At 47.9% G+C, this 15776-nt stretch overlaps 1 long non-coding RNA gene and 1 pseudogene across 2 annotated transcripts in view; one reads left to right on the top strand and one right to left on the bottom strand.

Annotated features, from left to right (window-relative positions):
* The window catches only part of LOC144107736 (uncharacterized), a 360923-nt gene extending 345486 nt beyond the window's left edge, over positions 1-15437 (top strand). Inside the window, exons 4-5 of one of the 2 annotated variants that reach the window (XR_013309368.1) lie at positions 742-870; positions 15308-15437. This is a non-coding gene — a long non-coding RNA (uncharacterized LOC144107736). Of the gene's footprint in view, positions 1-741; positions 871-15304 lie in introns of both variants that reach the window. The other variant, XR_013309369.1, reaches the window with a different exon arrangement.
* On the bottom strand, positions 4083-8336 carry LOC144107222 (uncharacterized; annotated as a pseudogene).
* Positions 15438-15776: the final 339 nt, after the last annotated feature.

Genomic DNA, 15776 nt, shown 5'->3' with positions numbered 1-15776 from the left:
AATTCGAAATGATATCGCATTTAATTTAAGAAAGTCGTTAAGAACGTCCCTACGTTTTTTTTTCTCACCTTGCCTAATAAGTGAAGCTGTGTAAAACCCGGTGATGGTCAGAAGCCGCGTACAGTATTCCTTGACGCCCTTACGGCCAGTGCTAACAGAGTTCCGTTGCAAAACGGTTGGTCTGCGATCCGACAAAAGTTGATATCTATGTCCTGTAAAATAACTAAGGAAAAAAGAGAATTATGTTATTTTGTTACCGTCCTGCGCTCATTATACCTATAACGTTAGGACGACAGCTGTTGTAATAATACAGCAAACAGCCACCAGAATATTCATTAAAGTACAGCGAACGCGCCTTACTTCCCATTAGGAAAAGTGAGAGGAGTCATGGCAAAAAACGTTTCTTCTCGGAAGAGATTCAATGAGCTCGTCGCTGTCTCTGTAAGATAGTTTCTATCCTAGTATGAGCAGCTCGCGACCACTACACCGGAATTATGCGCGTGATTATGACTACGCCTTGAGACAGAGCTAGGTACATATGTTCTTCTTCCTTGAATCTGAATCTTGAAATCTCAATCAAATTTTCATCTACATTGTTCATTCGCTGCCATCGAAGCCAGGGGCGGCGCCGTGCGTGAAACGTGCTGCGTGCAACGAGCTCCACGAGAACCGCCGAGCCGGCCGAGCCTCCAGAACGGTCGTAGCCCTCGCTTCGTTCAGACGCTTTTTTCGCTTTCGCAGTCGATCTGCGCCAGGCCCTATCTGACGATCTCATAGCGCGGACCTGTCCCTCATCCTGCCGGCCCAGCCTCCCAGCCCCGGACCCGTCCACGTCCCACCAGGGTCGACGCCTGTGCCTGTGCTGACACCGTGAGTAGTTGCGTGAGCAACAAACCTGCTGGTTTCTTTGCTGGCCACTTCTGCGGCATTCGCGCCCGATCAAATCGGCTGCGACAGGCCGATTCGGAAGGCACAGAATTTCACCCTCGCTCGAGTAAACACTACTGTGCCTCGCCATTCTTGAAGCATCTCAATTATCTCAGAGGCATGGCAGCTCAGTGAATATGCATATAACGATTATTTAACAGTATTGGCGCCGGTTTGTCTTCCATCTCATGACTTTAAATGCTTCTACCTTACGATTGCAGAGCTGCGTAGTCCGTAGCGCGAGGCACTGTCTCAGGGCTGGCGAACCGAGTCAACATGCTTGCTTGCGTGACTAGGCTAGATTCTCTCGACGCCCAGCGCCATTTTTGGGCCTTTCTGGCGACGCTGCGCCTCCAAATCGGCAGCCGTAATGGCATACCCGCATTATTTTTGTGCTGTTGGAAATGAGACCATAGATTATTGCTGCGGCGCTTGAGTGATGTTCGGAATCCTTCCGCCTAAAATGAAATGAGACTGAGCAGTGGCTTCTGCCTCCCTATATCGTGACCATGGCATCCAGGCGCCCCAGTCGGCGGCACTCTTGGTCAAATGCCTCTTTGGCACAGTGATAGCTTCGGTTTAAATATGTCACATTCTACGACGCGGGAATTGCTTGAATACGCTTAGTTAAAGCGGCGCCGCGTAGAACATGCTCGGTAGTTCTACCGCAGCATAATAGCACCTCGCGTTGCTTCTCAATTAGTTCGCGGCACTGTCCTCGGGTCCAGCGGCGCACGCCCTGGGAACGTTTCTCGTAGACATAGAAAGCTCGCCTGCTGGTTGCCCGACATTCAACGCTCGTTGGTGTAGCTGTGCTTTCTCGTGCCATGAGGAGGTCCCGCTGCTTTTACCGCATGCGCTCGTAGTTCGCAGATCACATGTATTTATCGAAGTTGCAGAAAATTTCGCTGTTGATGTAAGGCATTGGAAAATTCGTCGGAACTGTCGTTGTGCACGACGAAGCACTACGTTGGCGTCCCCTATTTGGCAAGTGGATCTCTAAATCCTTTTCTTCCTCTTCTGCCAATCTTTTTTAGTGTGGTAGCAATACTGTGCGCGTTTTGATTTCGGGCATGCATAAGTACGTATGGCCCTGAAGCCTGCTTTGTGGCAGGCGGCCCATCTGCCCATTAGATTATGACTGACACCTGGCAGGCTTTCGGGGCAAATTCCTTCAGAGTAAAGGATTTTAGGGGCAAAAGCCTTTAGTTAAAATATCTTCAGGTTAAAGGCGTTTACGGTGAAGGCTTTCAATGGAACGTCTTCCATGTAAAGTTATTTAGGTTAAAGGGCCTGAAGGTAAAAGCATTAAAGAAACATTCATTTAGATTATATGCATAGAGGTCGAAGACCTTTATGTTTAAAGCAAAGGGTGCGTTCGCAAGAACCTTAGTAAGGACTTTAAGAACCTTGTAAGAACCTTAGATAAGAGGGTGGCAAAAATTTTAAATTTTCAATTTTCACTTGTCTCGTTTATAAAAGACGTTCTTTCTTGCATCTGGTATAGTGTCGCCCTACTTCATACGCAGTATAATTAAAATAGCGCACTGAGCCGGAGCAACCGGATTCGAACCCGACTGCGGCGACCTCGTTTTGATTCAGGCGAAACGCAGAACGCTGCAGTGTGCTGTTCGGTGTATGTGCACGTTCAAGACATTCAAGAGTTTGAAATTATTCCGGAGACCTCCACTACGGAACCTTTCTTCCTTTCTACTTTCACTCCCTCTAGCCCTTCCCTTACGGCGGAGTTCGGGTGTTCACCGAGATATGCGATACAGTTCCTGCGCCATTTTCTTCGCTCAAAAACCAATTTTAAATTAAATTTTGCACCTCCGATTTTTCCTCCACTGTTGGCTACTGCATACGTTTAGGTACACCTTTGTCTCTTAGCGTATACATCTCCTTTTTGTTTGTGCCTAGTTTCCTCTTCACCGCTTTCAGGGTGCCTCCGTTCGTTACAGCGTGCTCGTTTCTTTCGTAAATAATCTTCCTTATGTAGGCTACCTTTCATTTATTAACTTTGATAGCTTTGCCAGCTCTGCCCTGTCTATGGAGTTAGACGCCCTCATGCTTTCACGTTTTATATTTCGCCTGCTGTGATAGGTTGCCGGTATCATGCCGTACCAACCTACTGCCTACTTCTGCTGGGCTTTTCTGATGGAAGCTCCGTGATGTCGAATATCCATGGAGGCGAAATGCTAGAGGCCCGTGTACTGTGCGATGTCAGTGCACATTAATGAACCCCGGGTGCTCAGAATGTCTAAAGCCATTCACAACAGTGTCCTTATAGCCCGAGGTTTGGGACTTTAACCCCCCCCCCCCCCCCCCCCCTATGAACAAGAAACCCATCTTTCCTTGCTTAAACAGTAAAGTCGTGGGGCTGATTTGAAGCCGAACATCTGTTCGGCAGCGTTATCCTGGATTAAAACATTTAAAATTGGTTTTTGAGGGCAGGAAATGGCACAGTATGCCTCACATCTTTGGTGGACACTTGCACCGCGGCTTAAGGCAAGGGATACAGAGGCAGTAAGAGGAAGAGATGCCCTAGTTTAGGGCTCTTGAATAATTTCGACCACCTAGGTATCTTTAGCGTGCGCTGACATTGCACAGAACACGGGCACCTTTTGCGTTTCGCCTGCCTCGAAATGCAGCCGCCGCGTTCCGGATTAAACCCATGTACACCCGATCCACGGTGAAAGACATAGCTTAGGTGAGCGAACGCCGCCGCCAGCCCTCGGACTATACTATTGTGCTTCCTTCTCGCTCGTCAGATGGCGCTTCCAACTTGTGCCCGTAGCGGCGCCGTTCGTGGCTTTAGCACAGTGTCTCCGTATGCAGCTCCAGAAAAACTTGCGTTCATCAGCAGATTTTTTAGGCGTTTGTTATACTGTGAATCATCGTCTGTGTGTGAAAGTGGCTGAACGCATGCCGTAGTTCTGTTACGCGAGAACTGCATGCGATTTCTGTGAGGATGAAAGTGGGTGTTTTCCGTTGCCCACAAAAATTTAAAACCCAGGTAGAACCCTATGTGTTTATTTCACACATGAAGCAAAAATTAGTCACTGCAAAACTGGATTACGCACGGAACACCTAAATTCCACCGTTGAGTATGCAATCAAAATAACAAACAGTACACTCAGCTCGGCTGCTTGTGGTCACCCAAGTTTGGAGATTTTACGCAAGTCCTGGCTTTTTTCAACTTGCTTGAGTTTCAACTGACGGCAGTACTGACGCATAAGAAGGCTTTATAATAATGGAATAGCTTGGCGATAATGTCCTCCTTGTGGATAGTACAAGGGAAAGTGAAAGTGAAGTTCTCTAGTACAGCATCAATTGTTTTATCGTAGGCATCTCCCAGATTCGCGTATTTAGAGAAAAATTTTTCAGCTTCCATAAAAATCTGATAGAGGTGCATGTTAGGGTGCGTGAGTCTGCCCCTTGTTTTGCAATTAACGAGCTCAGCTTCGGGCACCTTTGACAAGCCTTTCTGACCCTCCAGTGCTTTCTTGCACGTAGTGCAGGAGGTCTGATTGAAAATTTTCCTGGATACAAACCCTGTAACATAATAAATTGTACACTCAACAACACTTGCATCGTTATCATCACACACAAACACTTAATCGCACTCCCAGCTCCCTTCATCGATTAGGCCGTCGAGCCGCTCTTTCAGCTGGTCCAGCTTGTTAAGTTCCTTCGATGCTGAGCTGTTATATGCGTTCTTAAAGTCAGCCAAAGTCACAACGCCGTACTGTTCTTTCTCAGAAGCTGAGCAATTACCAAACCGCGGTGGCTTCAGGAGGGAGTAAGGCGACAGCATACGGTACAGTTGCAAGAACGTTGGGAAAGTTGGATGTTCGTTTTGGCCACCCGCTTGTCGAATAACACCAAAAAAACATTCCAACGGGTCTTGATCAATATATCCGGTCAGCACATACCTGAAATCGCACTTTTTCAACAGGTAGATTGAGAGCTCACGAGCAGATTTGAGCGTCACCCTTAATCCTTCCGCAGTTGACCGGCTTAAGAAGAGATCTTGAGGAATTTCTCCTTTTGCAATTTCTTCCTCCCATTCGTCAAGCCGATCAGAGGCACTCTCAAGAACTTTAAGATCATTGCAGCCTAGAGTCAGACCTTCTCCTGGAAAGCGCCGGTTCAGGGCATCAAATAAGTTGTTCATAAAGATTGTGAACTCAGCGGTCGGTTTGACATTAAACAGCCGAAGTGCTCCTCTACGTTCGTAAAACAAGATTCCTTTTGCTACGGAATTGCTGAAAATTTGGGTTGCCAATTTCACTCTCATTTTAAGCATTTTGGAAAGATTAACATGGTTGTACGTCAATTTTGGGCATACTCACAGCTCAGTTGCGTTTTTGGTGTCTGCTACAAACAGGGCGTCGTAGCAAGACCATTTAATGAACTTTCCGCCTTTCTTCAACACTTTTTTCTCATACAGACGATTGCGTATGCACTTGAAGAGATGAGGTGCGTCTGCGAAGACATGCACCTATCGCGATGTATCCAGTGGATGATCAAAGGCATTTACGACATGCCCCAGAGCACCGCTGATTCCAAGCTGTCTCCACATTGCTCTATTAGTAGAGGCGCCATCACAAACAACACCACCTACTAAAAGGCCCGCTTCTTCTAAGTGTACAATGCACTGAAGCAGTAGCTGTGCCAGGAGCGTCCCTTTCGTAGGTCCCTTGGAGGCTAACACAGCCACTGGCTGCAAGTATTTTTCTCCGAACGGTGCGAAGGCGAAAACGAGCCCGTGATCAGCCGGCTCATTGCTTTGGCTGTTCTTTCACCAAAGTCAACAAGTCCAGCATATGTCATTGTTCGTGAGTTCACCGTGATCTCCTTTCTGACTTGAATCTCGTCAAGAATGAGGATCCCTCTTCGTTGAAATGCTAATTTCGGGGAAACTTTCATTTTAAGGGCCTTTAAAAACGCTTCGTCAAAACCACACTTCAGCCCCACTATGCTGATGTACTTCCTGATAGTGGAAACGCATGGCAGAGGTAATATGGCATTGCTGCGCAGAAAAGAGTATGCCGCAAGGCTTCGGATGTTTAGCAAAGGGCAGAGCAGCAGCCAGTCGTCAGTGTACCTTCTGTTCTGCTTCGTCGTGCATTTAGCTGCAGCAATGCACTCGTTTACAAAAAGCAACTGTGCTGCAGGTAAATCAACACTTCCTAGCTTCTCTGCGAGCCCTTCCTCTTTCACTTTTGCGAATTCTTGCTCACAGTTTTTCAGCTGATTCATAAGCAATTTGTTTCGTGCTAAAAGTCGTGCTCGAGACCGCAGTACAGTGGCTTTTGCATGGCGCAATGCGTTGATTCTTTGAAGTTGGGCAGACGGTACACCTTTCCTCACAGCAGAAAGCCTGATCCGTTGAAGCGGTACTTTCTGTTTTGCCCTTGCCATTTGGCGATCAGCATGCAATTGCAATGTTTTGTGGAGGCCACTGCATAACCGACATATGCCACCTGCAGGCGATAATAAAGGGCATTTGTTATGCCTCCACTTTTTTTCGTTGTCCACATAAGCACATTCTGGCAGCACAGACGGAAAGCTTTTTAAACTTGGTTCGCCGCAGCAAACGTTCGCATTGTCAAACGTTCTTACCATGCTCTCAAGATCAGATGTTGTTGAGACAGACGGGATGATTCCTATTGCTGTGCAGTCGACTGGCCTGTCGAAAATGTAGGCTTGGACCGCCATATCTGAGTTTACGTGCAATGACTTCTTATTGAATATACAGCAGCCTCCGTCACCGTACACTATGCGAGCATCAATGACCAGAACGTCTTTGGTCCCCTCTTCATCGATCCGATGCACTGCCCACGATGACCTTGGTAAGCACATGTTCGCTGCGAAGTCGAATAAGTCGTCGAATGAAGAGTGGTTTAGAGCTTCAGTGCCATCGCTGTTTTCCTCTTCGTGGCTTGTGGCTGCGGTCTAGGACACTTCCGCACCATGTGATGAGCCCTCAGATATGCTGGTGTAATTCGGGGGACGCACAGAAGTTGCCGCAGGTTTCTCTATCCGCTTCACTCTTTTTCGGAGACTCGTGATCTTCTTGGAAAGGTAACTCGGTGCTCCTTCGAAAATTGAAGGCACAGCGTCCTTGGTTAGGCCGGCTCTTCTATTCCCTGGCATCAGAACGTGACCATCTATTTCGGAGGACCACGTCTTTAGAATAAAATGAGGAGCAAAATGTTTCTCACACACACGGTCCGTCCGCTGCAGCACGCGATCTTTGCGCGGGATTGCTCTTCTCCATGCCTCCAACCTGGCGTCGTCATTCGGTGGCTTGACTAATAACTCCTCCCTGCTATTCCCGTAGAGCCTATGCCATAGTCGGCTACTGCCTGGTCTCCAGACTGCTCGTCCCCTGCCTTAGTGTACAAATCTCCGATTAGTGCAGTGTTCTGTGTTTTTACTTTGCTCATTGCTTATTCCATGTCCTCATAGGTTTCTACGATCTATTTATCACAGCTAGATGTAGGCCCGTTAACCTGCGTCACAGTGTGTTTGTACCTCTTTTTAAGCCGCACTGTCCTATAATAAAATACTAGAGAAATCCTCTGTTGTCACGTGCAACGAAATAGCGCAGTATCTGTCGCATATCGGCGGACAACTAAACCGCGCTGTAAGAGAAAATATAAACGAGGGACTAAGATTACAAAGGGAGAAAGAGGTGTCGTAGTTGAGGGCTCCGGAATTATTTCGACCACCTGGGCATTTTACCCGCCGCGGTGGCTCAGTGGTTAGGTTACCAGCTGCTGGCACATGTTACCTCGTACTGATCGTGGCCATGGCGTGGTATAAGTACAGAGCCGACACCGATACCTCTTGCTCGGCTACTTGGCGCTCGGCTACTGATCCGGGGTTCCCGGGTTCGAAACCGAACGCGGCGGCTGCGTTTTTATGGAGGCAGCACCCTAAGGCGCCCGTGTGCTGTGCGATGTCAGTGCACGTTAAAGATCCCCAGGTGGCCGAAATTATTCCGGAGCCCTCCACTACGGCACCTCTTTCTTCCTTCTTTCGCTCCCTCCTTTATTCCTTCCCTTACGGCGGGGTTCAAGTGTCCGCCGATATGAGACAGATACGGCGCCATTTTTTCCAAAACCAATTATTATTATTATTACTATTATTATTATCATCTTTAACGTGCACTGACATCGTAGAGCATACGGGCGCCTTAGCGTTTCGCCTCCATCGAAACGCGGCCGCCGCGGTCGGGTTCGGGCCTGGGTACTCCAGATCAGTAGCCGCGCGCCCTAACCACTGAGTCCCCCCACCGCGGCGTGTGAATCCCATACCTAGTTGTCGTCGGTCCGCTAATCGCATTCGAGGCCTTACAATAACGTCGCTACAACGTACCTTTCCGACAACTTCCACATTCTGCACGATGCCAGACTGAACGCATATAGTTTGAAGCCTATTTCATTCTTTGCGTTATCATTGTGTTATCAAAGTACGTCCACACCCTTCAACACTGCATACACTTCTTCTGTCCTCCTAATTCCACTAAGCCCTCTGACATATCCCATTTAATACCCGATAGTCACTCGAACAGCCCTGCTAGGATATCGTCTCTGGATAAGGTTCTAGGGGTAAACGGTGTCAGGTTGTTTCCAATGGCGGCCTGTCCGGAGCCAGAGATTCAGAGAGACAGAGTGTATTGAGAATTTAGCTGACTATTCCGTGCTAAGGGTAGATTATTCCACTGCAGAAATGCATGTGCGCCGGCCCATGTTATGTTGCCATAAACAAAGTACAGTTTTTGAGGAAACCTACTTCTAAGCACAAGTGTGCTTTGTGCTGTGGCGCAGGACAGCGAGTAACGGCATGTGTTATCTGAAGTAAGACGCATAGTCTATGCTGGTTACACCGGCGTGTCGTGCAAAGATGAAATCAATGCAAGATGCATTTCTTGCAGCGGCTTGAAGTGGGTTGTTAACTATGTGACCCCGAGTGATTCGCGCATGAACTAGTGATTTCCTATCGTCGATGTAAAAGAAGCCTATGCCTTGCCATTCAATAGCCGCTAGTTCCTTCAACAGCACTGCTCACTAGCCTCCCCGAATAATTTCACTGGATATGGTCCTAGCGGTATGCGCTACCAGATTATTTCCTGTGGCGCCCTGTCAGGAGCCAGAGATTCTAGCACCCTCCGATGCGTCACAGGTCTGACTGCAGCCTTTGTCAGTTGCTGCGCTGCGACTCGCGGCTGAGGGCCGACGTTTAATTTTGTTTGGCCAAGTACTACACCAGCGTGGCCAAATCTTTTTGTGGTGAGAGTGCGTTGTCGGTTCTAGTCATGATCAGGCCGCACCGTAATAGAATTCCATCGACACGTGGAGTTTTCCCTCTTCTAAAAACCCGGTCGAGAATTGCGCGGCCGCGGAATTCGAATCCCGGACCTCTTGCACGCCAGCCGGATGCCCTGCTTGCACGTCACCGCTCCACCTTTGCAGCGCTTTACGTTAACAATCTCATACGAGCGCGAGCGTTCATGCATGTTATTTGAATATCGTAGGAAACAAATCATACGCTCGCTATACTACAAAAAGAGCTCAACTACCAAATCTCCAAGAGATGTATCACCGAGTGTACTTATATATAGCAATGCTTTCTTTGCCGATGTCAACGTTTTAGCTGGCATTTATTGCTAATTTGGGTTTGAGCAAAGTGGTAAGGAATGTATCACCTTTCCGTCACCTCTTTCATTTCATTTTCCCATTTGGCCTGCTATGCTTTATTTCCGCTCCCCAACTCAGGTGCTTCAGTATCGATGACAGATGTCGGGGCTAGCAAACATCTTTTCCTTCCTTTTTACTACTATTTTAATAAAAAAAACACTACCACCAATGTATCACCTTGGACGGTACCGAGAACGTTTACATTGGAGGAAAGACCTATGCTAGTAGACTATTTATGTTGTCATTTCTACACGTTGCTCGTAATTTTTGCATAACACCCATTTGCAGAGGTGGCAGAAGCGTTCTTTTATTCAATATTTTTTATTAGTGTAACAGTATTGTAGACGTGCCCGTCAGCACATTCGAGAAGTGCCGTTATGTAAGAGCGCTCAAATTGCAGGATAGTTTCATGCTTTCATAAAAGAAAACCCTTCGTTCTCTTCCAACAGAGAAGAAACTACTCATCAGGCTTCTCGATTTCTTGAAGATAAAGTCCTTTTCCAGTACAATAAAAAGCGATATTTAGGTATACTTTGACGCTGTTTTTACAAGGTCAGCATTGGACGCAGGGCTTGCTTGAATAATGTCCGCTCAGTTCACTATGCAACAAAAATTGTCAGACGACTACAGTGATTCGGGAACGTGCCTTAAGTAGGGTCAGCTTACTATTCCAAATGTTTCAAACACGACGGTTTGCTGGTTGACGAAGAATTCGTTCCTGTTTACAGCTGCACTGCACACCGATATTCAGGTTGGCGATGTGGCCAGATGAAAATTAATTTATCGCGAGATATGGCATGGATTTTAGCAGCTGTCAGTCACAGACAGTTACATTATGTCAGCGCTCATGCTTGTAACATTTTCAATACATAGACCTAATGCGCACCTTTTCCTTAGGGCTCAGTGCATAAACTTTGCACTGCTGGTGCTCTGGAGCTGGAAATATAATTGAAAATAGCTGTTTATTAATTTTGTTTTCTAAATGTTCCTTACTAGAACGATATCGGCAAAACACGGACTGAAGCTGCCTGCCACGGGTATTGAAGCGCTAAGTTTTAAAGCCAACACGACGGAAAACCAAGCGCCGCACATTAGTTGTAAAGACAACCTTTCGGCCCCGCTACGGGGGCCTTGTTTACATTGAAAGAAAATTAATGAAGGTAGGTTATATCTTTCATGATGTGACGTAAGCAGCGGGAGAATATGAGGGACAGATTGCCTTCGAGGCGATTAATCATGTGTTATCTTTTAAATATGAAAAGATTTCAGGTAAAGCCTTGTCGTCTTGCTCCTTACTTTTCTAATGATCTTCGTGCTACCCAGTCGATGGCATGGGACTCGGAGACAGCATGATCAGCCAGTGCGTTTGTTGCCACGAGCTTGTTCTTGACATTATTGTGATGTTGCTGTAACCTTTTCCGCCAGTCCTCTGTTTCAGCAATGTAACCTTTATAACTTACTAGAAGCAACACAAAACCGCGCAGCAAGATTCATCCACTCGGCCTATTGCTATGAAGTAGGTGCCACAGAACTAAAACGTAATGTTCATCTTACAAATTTCGCAGACCGCCGTACTATTGCCAGACCATGCTTTTTTCAGAAATTTTACTATCACCCCATGATCAAGTCTATTATCAGCCCTGCCCACCGCATCTCCAGCCGCACGAACCACCAGAAGCGCGTTTACCCTCCCCCTGCCCAGACTAGTGCTCTCCTGTCATAATTTTTTGTCCGCACTGCAAAGGACTGGAATGGCTTGCCCAACACTGTCGTACTTCACTCCGACCCATCATCATTCAAAAAATCCATCGAATCAACTATGGGCCCTGAATTCCATTCCCTCATGTAATACCCCTTTAATGGGGTCTTTGAGGTTGTAATAAATAAATAAATAAAGAAATAAATATGCTCATCAGTGTAGTGAATCCTGTACGCAATGCCCGGGAACTTGTTCTTCATTACTTTGTCTTTGACTGTGACCATCGCGTTTCTCAGCTTCCGCCTGACTGCGACCATCGCGTGTCTAAGCTTCCGCGTGGGTACATGTGTGACGTCGTCTTCGTAAGATCGGAATATGCGGGAGAAACTTTTGCTTTCTCTGGGGATGTAGGGTATCGGAATCCTTTTCTTCTGTCGCTGAGGCTGCTGCGGTGGCGGCTGAGAAAGGCGATTTCCAACTTTCCGTACAAAAGAACTGGGATAGCCCGAAGACGAACAGGTCACGGCTAATGGTACCCAGATCCGTCGCTTTCTCTTCCAGCGCAGAGCAAAGCTTTACCGCACGGCGGAAAAGTGAGGGGACAACGGATTTTTTGTGACAGGCCGGGTATACGGAGCTCAAGTTGAGGTACATGCCAGTGGGCGTGTCCTTCTGGAATACACTGAATGATATTCCTGGCCTATCGCGTATCACCAGAATGTCCAAAAACGAAGACTACCGTCTATTTCCTCTTCCGTAGTAAACTGTATAACCAGTTTTATGCTGTTGAGGTGCAAAAGAAATGCTCTGAGCCGATTTCTTCATTATGCAGAAGCATCCGTCCACATAGCGAGAAAGACTTTCGGGCGCGGCATGAAGCTTGAGAGGCGCGACACTCCTTTGTCTCCATTGTCAAGTTCGCTGCGGTGACAAACTGTTGCGCCCATAGCCGTGCCATGGAGTTGTTTATATATGTTCTTTTGAAATGTGAGATAATTGTTCGACAGACAGAACTGAAGGAGTCGTCTGAGGTCTGGAACTTCATAAAAAGGAGCGTACCCATTGACCTGGCCATCAGGGTTTGCACAGATCCGCTCAAGGCGGATACATCCCTACCGGAAAGAACCCCAGACCTTAGTCGGCTTCTTCAGTTTTGTCTTTCAAACACCTATTTCATGTTACAAGACAACATAATACTTGTTCATGATACGGCTATCGGAGCATCAATTTCAGTCCCCACTGCTGCGAACTTGACAGTGGAGTCACTGGACTGACTGACTGAAAAACTTTATTTCCAAAATATATACGGGGAGCTAGTGGAGCGGTCCTTAAGGGTACGTTCCTTCCAAATGCTAGGTGGGCTGCCCATTACAGTAGCCTATTGGCGGTAGCTGCTGCTAGGGCGCGCCCGACCAGGGCCTTTTGGCTCGCCAGGTCAGAGCAACCGAGCAGGGCCGCCTCCCAGTCCTCCCGGGCAGGGGCGGAGATAGTGAGAAGATGTGGAGTTGATTGGCATGCCTACATCATGAGGTAAATGTCCGAAGACTTTTCCCTGCAGTGCGTGCACTCCCCTGTGCACGCAGGGTAGAAATGTTTTATTATTGCCGGGCACAGAAGTGTTTTAGTACAAAGGCGAAGGAGTAAGTATTCCTTCGCCTTCGTGAGGCCCTGGCAGGGCTTAGGAAAGATTGCGTGGCCGAATTGGTAATACTGGATGATTTCCTTGAAGGCAAAAGCCGGATTAGGGTCGGAGTCCGCATCGGGGGGAGGCGAGGGTGATGCCCGGAGAGTGAGCGCGCGGGGGCGGCGTCAGCTGCTTCGTTGCCCTCGAGACCCGTGTGCGCGGAGTCCATACTATTGTGCGGGACGTGGGAGCCCCGTGATAGTTACTATGTTGAAGAATTGGGTATGCCAAATAAGGAATAAACCCCCTTTCGATGTTCCCGCAGGCCCCCCGCAAGTCGGTAACGATGACCCGCGAGTCCTGATCGGCGGCGGCGAGCGCGATTGCCACCTCTTCCGCATGAGTAATGTCGCAAGGAGCACAGGTCATCGGCCCAATATTGCAATAAGATGGTCCCATCCTGGTCCTTCGTAGGGCCTGCCTTTGCCAATACGACTCCAATGTTGGGCCAATTACTTGTGCTGCTTGGGTCTTGAGCTTTGAGCGTAAGGCTGTTCACTGTGATGTTTTGGTGGACGACTGCGGCTGTGTACCAACCCCCATAATGTGGGCCGGTGGCGTCCACGTAAAGTCACTGGAGTCCGGCGCCCTCTCAAGCTACACGCCACGCCAGAAAGTCTGCCTTGTTATGTAGACGACTGCTTTTGCATAATAAAGAAACCGGCTCTTAGAACATTCCTTTGCACCTCAACAGCATTGAACCTGTCGCACAGTTTACTTCGGAAGAGGAAGTAGACGGTCGTCTGCCTTTTTTGGACATGCTGGTGAAACGCGACAGCCCGGGCATGTCATTGGGTGTACTCTAGAAGGACACGCACACTGGCATGTACCTCAACTGCAGTTCTGTACACCCTGGTTGTCACAAGAAGTTGTCGCCTTGTTCTCACTTTTCCGTAATGCAGAAAAGCTCTACTCTACGCCGGAAGAGAAAGCAACGCATGTGGATACCGTTCGCCGTGACCTGATGTCTTCGGCCTATTTCAGTTCTTTTATACGGAAATTCGAGAATCGCCTAGCTCACCCGCCGGCACAGCAGCCTCAGCGACAGAAGAAAACGATTCCGATCGCGTAGGTCCCTGGAGTAAGCGAAAGCTTATCCCGCAGATTCCGATCTTACGAAGTCGACGTCGCAAATGTACCTACGCGGAAGCTCAGATATGCAATGGTTACAGTGCAGAAAAGAAAAGGGTAAAGAAAGAGAAGTTCCCGGGCATTGCGTACAGGATTCCCTGCGCTGATTGTGAGCATGTCTACATTGGTGAAACAGGCGATTTGCGTAAAAGGCTGCAGCAGCACCACAATGATGTGGAGAACAAGCGCGTGGCAACCAACGCACCGGCTGATCATGCTGTCTCGAAGGGCCATGACATCGACTGGGATGGAGCGAAGATAATTGAAAAAGTAAAGAGAAAGGCGACAAGGCTTTATTTCGAATCTTTCATATTCATACGAAGGCATACACGCTTTGTCGCACCGAATGCAATCTGCCCCCGAAATTCTTCCGCAGGTTCCGTGATATCATAAAACATATGTAAGCTACTAACATTTATTTTGTTTCATTGTGAACAAAGCCCCCGAAGCAGGGCCAAAACGTCCTTTATTAACGAATGATCGGCACTTGAAGAATTCATCATGAACATATCCGGCCAGACTGGATTCCGTGGAACCCCGAATTTCAAAGCCAGAGCAATGAACCAAAACCGAACTCCACGTATACGAGTGGTGTATATATGGCGACTTAACTCAATGCAGGCCACAAAGTGACTAAGGCATCATTGCATGGAAGAAATTCATTGGTTATTCGCCGACGTTGAGTTCAGAATCAATGAGAGAGATACGTTCGCGGCACAACCTACTCAGTCTATATCAAAGAATCGTCGAAGTTGGCATAGCGGGATGACCGATAACTTGCATTGAGGCAATAACTCCCTAATAATAGCATGCGCGCTAGACAGCAGACGGTGATGCCTTCAAAAGGTGTTGCTAGTGCAACGGAAAAGGCCAGGAAAATGTACAAGATTTCAGGTGCCTTCCGACCAAAGGAAGATAGAGCATAGAGTGTACGTTACTGGTACTTTGGCCGCCGTCTATCACTCAGCACTCACGCAAACTTCCGCGGGTATGCTGCACAGCAGTCGTAGCAGCTGGCTTTCTTGTGGGCGACTTGTGTAGGCCATTATAGAGCAAAAAGGAGACCGCTCTTTCCTGATCGTGCCGAACAGTTAAGAATATGGATAACACACATGGCCTCTGATTACCTCTGATTCGTTTCCTCCTTTTCAGCAGACCTGGGACGAGCCCTCCACGCGGTCATCTGACCCGTTGGCCTTGTTCCTCTCCTGCTTCCGCGCCACACTACTGCGACCTTCCCCGACTGTGACATTGCCCGGAATCGACTTGTAATACTTTGAAATGTACCGAAGTACGTTGGAGTCAACACACTTGTTACTAAACCGCGGATGCAAGCAGCAATGTGCACATGCTTCAAAGGCGCAAATTATGCAAGGGAGCGAAACGTGAATGAGGTGGATGGCGCTGTCGCGGACATAGTATTGACTACGCTTGAGTGTTCCAACTCTACCGTGGCAATGCGAAAGCGGAAATAGAAAGAGTCGGAGCTTTTAATCTTTAACTCGGAAAAGGGACTGGCCTGAGGTGCTCACAAAAAGTCGAGGAGAAAATTACGATGTCGTCCAGGTAGCAGCGAGAAGTTTTTCATTTCAGCCCGCGGAGCACGGTGTCAATCATTCGTTTG

The sequence above is a fragment of the Amblyomma americanum genome, chromosome 10 (assembly GCF_052857255.1).
Source record: "Amblyomma americanum isolate KBUSLIRL-KWMA chromosome 10, ASM5285725v1, whole genome shotgun sequence".
In the NCBI taxonomy this organism is placed as follows: Eukaryota; Metazoa; Arthropoda; class Arachnida; order Ixodida; family Ixodidae; genus Amblyomma; species Amblyomma americanum.
This window is presented reverse-complemented; position numbering and strand designations above follow the sequence as displayed.